Raw genomic sequence first — 3851 nt, forward strand, 5'->3', positions numbered from 1 at the left:
TGACCCATTCCAATTTCAGCCCACAAGGTGCTTGACCACTGCAGAGTCACTGCAACCTCCCTAAACCCTTGCCCAGCCTGGCTCATAAAAGCTGCCATGCCAATAACAACAGAATGGGCCACCTTCATCATAAATGCATCTTTCTTTCAGGGTAGGTTTCCCCAGGGCCTCAAGAGACACTCATCAGGTCCATTCACAAAGAATAATAGTAATCTTAGCAGTGGATGATTATAACAGTTGCAGACCCATCGCCTAGGTTCCATTTTAAAGCAAACCCATGGAGAGGGCATTGGCTGTTCAGCTGCAGGTACTCCTGGAGGAAACCGATGCCCTCGATCCCTTCCAGTACGGGTTCAGGTCCCGTCATGGCACCCAAGACAAACACAGTATCCTCCTGGGGAGCTCTCAGGCTTGGGGATTGGTGGTCAGGCTGGGCTGGCTGTGGTCCTTCCTCAAGGACTGACCCCAGAAACTGCAACTTGGAGAGATGCCGTCCAGCCCTTGGACCCTCAGTTATGGGATTCCTCAGGGGATAATAATCTCTCCGTTGCTATTTACAGTACATCTCTATGAGGCTGCTAATTACACCCGGCGCTCTCTCTCCTTCCATCCTTCTGCAGTGAATGCTGTTCCATCCCTTGAGTGCTGTCTGGATCCTGTGCTCAGGTGGATGAGGGATAACAAATGGAGACTGAATCCAGACAAGACAAAGGTCCTGAGGGTGGGGGGCCCTGGTCTCTGTGGTTTGGGCGCCTCCCTTTCCTTTGGAGAGGCTACTCTCCCTGCTAAGGATGAGGTGTGCAGTTTGGGTGTCCTACCGGACCCAGCACTATCAATGGATACCCAGATAGAATCTGTGGTCTGTTCTGTCTATTTTCATCTTAGGCAGACCACCTTGATACCTGGTGCCTCACCACGCTAGTCTCAGGAATAGACTACTGTAATTCTCTATACATGGGGCTATCTATGAAGCTGATACAGAAACTTCAGCAGGTCCAGAACATGGCGGCCAGACATTTGAGTGGATTAAATAGATACCAGCATGTTTCCCCCACTCTGGCCACCTTACACTGGCTACCCATTCATTACAATGCCAGCTTCAAGCTGATGACGCTTAGATGCCGTTAAATGGTCTGGGGCCTCGATACATGGCAGAACACCTGCTTCCGATGAGTTCTGCTTGCTCTACTCCCAAGTGGGGCAGTTGAAGACTCTGACCCTGAGAGAGGCCTAGAAAGAAAAGACCAGAAATCGGGCTTTCTTGGCAGTTGCACCACATTTGTGGAATCCACTCCTGACTGATACTTCCTTGGCCCTTTCACTGGCTATTTTAAAGAGATAATTGAAACCCTGATTATTTAGTCAGGCCTTTGAGAATATACCACCCCTAAGTTAGTGGTCCTGCCATCTTGACCACTTTTATTGTTGTTTTTATGTGTTACGTTTAAAGTTCATAGTGCTTATAATTGATTTATAATGTTTAGGAAAAGGTAAAGGTTCCCCTTACTATTTAGTCCAGTCATGTCCGACTCTAGGGCACGTATCTCATCCCCATTTCCAAGCCGTAGAGCCAGCATTTGTCCGGACAGTTTCTGTGGTCACGTGGCCAGTGCGACTAGACATGGAATGCCGTTACCTTCCCACCGAGGTGGTGCCTATTTATTTACTCACATTTGCATGCTTTCGAACTGCTAGGTTGGCAGGAGCTGGGACAAGCAATGGGAGCTCACTCCATTGAATGGATTTGATCTTACGATTGCTGGTCTTCCGACCTTGCAGCACAAAGGCTTCTGCGGTTTAACCCACAGCGCCACCACATCCCCAAATATATGTCTATAATATTTAGTGTATGTCTATTCCTATATATTATTTGATGTTATTTTATTTTATTGGTGCTGATTATTGCTTTTTTGGTGAGCCACCCAGAGTGGTCTTGGTAGCCAAATGGGCAGTATAGAAATCAAATATCATCAACAACTACTCCTAACATACTACACAGCTTCTGAGATAAAAAATTCCTAACTCCAATCTTTTATTGATACACTTGACAGGTTACAGCTGTCTCAATATATTATCTGTAGTACATGGCTGATGTTGTGTATACAGATGTTGAATTGCTGCAAACGTTATGACAAGTTTTAATTTTTGCTATAGAGAACAACAGCAGAACCAATATATACAGTACATGGAAATTTGGCGCTGAATAAAACTACATCAGTGTTTGAAATGTAGTGCCCTGTTTGTATAACTAATCCATGTGAAGATAGATAGGACAAAGATATAAATTAACCACCTACTCACATATCATCAACCACCCCTCCAGCATGATTCTAGGATCTTTTATGTAGGGTGAACTTTATTGCACAGAACTTCAGGGTAATCTTTTTTGGTGTCTTCAGGAATCAATGCTGAATGGTGACAACAAGGCACACATTTAGAAATATGTGGTTTAAATAGGAATGGCATTGTTCTTGTTACATACTTATGGTGACCCTATGAATGAGAGATCTTCAAAATCTCCGGCTGTGGCTTTCTTGATGAAGTCAGTCCATCTAGTATTTGATCTACCTTTCCTGCTGCCTTTAACTTTTCTCAGCATTATTGTCTTCCTCAGTGCTTTATGTTTGTTATTTGTTCTCAAATGAAATAGAGTGGTTACTTACCTGTAAATATGGTTCTCCAAGTGATACTCTGTGAATTCACACATTTGGGTCTTGTCCGCGCTTGCGTGGAACGTTCGGAATATTCTAGAGCTCTTTATCTGAAAGATCAAAAAGATACATTGCCCCTATTGCGCATGAGCAACCTCCCTTTCCCTCCAGTTCCACACATCCGTCATCGCTAAACTAAGGCTTGCACCTAGCAGCAGTGACGGACAGTGGGGAAGGATGGGAGGGTATGTGTGAATTCACAGAGTATCACTTGGAGAACCATATTTACAGGTAAGTAACCACTCTTTCTCCCAAGTGAACTCTGTGAATCACACATTTGGGTGACTGACAAGCTAACTTACCGGAAGGTGGGCCGTCACTGGAGAACTGACGTGAGGACAGCCCTTCCGAAGGATGTTTCCTTTTTAGCCCGAAGGTCAAGCCGGTAATGGGTGACAAAAGTGGACACCTTGGACCAGGTAGCCGCCCTGCAGATATCAGGTACGTCGACGCCTCGGAGCAAAGCAGTGGACGCTGCCATTGACCTCGTCGAGTGCCCACGAATACCTTCAGGAACATCCTTCTTGGATAGCTGATAAGCCAGAACTACAGTGGAGACTAACCACCTAGATAAGGCAGGAGCTGAAGCAGCCGACCCCTTGCGTGATCCATAGTAGCACAGGAAAAGTTTGTGGGAAACCCTAAAGTCCTTAGTCCTTGAAATGTAATAAGACAAAGCCCTTTTGACGTCCAAAGAATGCAGCATCCTCTCAATGTCCGAGGATGGGTCAGAGAACAAGGTCGGCAATGATATGGGCTGATTTAGGTGAAATTCAGACACCACCTTAGGAAGAAAGGAAATGTCTGGAAAGAGGACTACCTTATCCTTGTAGAATTGTAGATAAGGCGAATCTGATCTTAGAGCTGCTAACTCAGAGGCTCTCCTGGCGGATGTAATAGCCACCAAAAACAGAGTCTTTAAGGAGAGAAACTTGAGATCACAGGATGACATGGGTTCGAAGGGGTGTTTCATTAACGCATTCAGAACAAGAGTCAGAGACCATTGCGGGATAGGAGCTCTTACAGGTGGGCGAGCATTCATAAGTCCTTTAAAAAAGGTCTTAACAGTCGGGTGAGTAAACAGCTGTGCAGAACTTGAACCAGAGGGCTGATGAGCAACTATAGCAGCCGCATAAACTT

The 3851-nt window shown here is 45.5% G+C and overlaps 1 long non-coding RNA gene across 1 annotated transcript; it reads right to left on the reverse strand.

Moving 5' to 3' along the window:
• Nucleotides 1-2663: 2663 nt before the first annotated feature.
• On the reverse strand, nt 2664-3139 carry LOC144584483 (uncharacterized). Its single transcript, XR_013538749.1, has 2 exons — nt 3014-3139; nt 2664-2761 (listed from the first exon to the last, which is right to left on the reverse strand). It is a non-coding gene; the product is annotated as an uncharacterized LOC144584483 (long non-coding RNA).
• Between the last annotated feature and the right edge of the window lie 712 nt (nt 3140-3851).

The sequence above is a fragment of the Pogona vitticeps genome, chromosome 1 (assembly GCF_051106095.1).
Source record: "Pogona vitticeps strain Pit_001003342236 chromosome 1, PviZW2.1, whole genome shotgun sequence".
In the NCBI taxonomy this organism is placed as follows: Eukaryota; Metazoa; Chordata; class Lepidosauria; order Squamata; family Agamidae; genus Pogona; species Pogona vitticeps.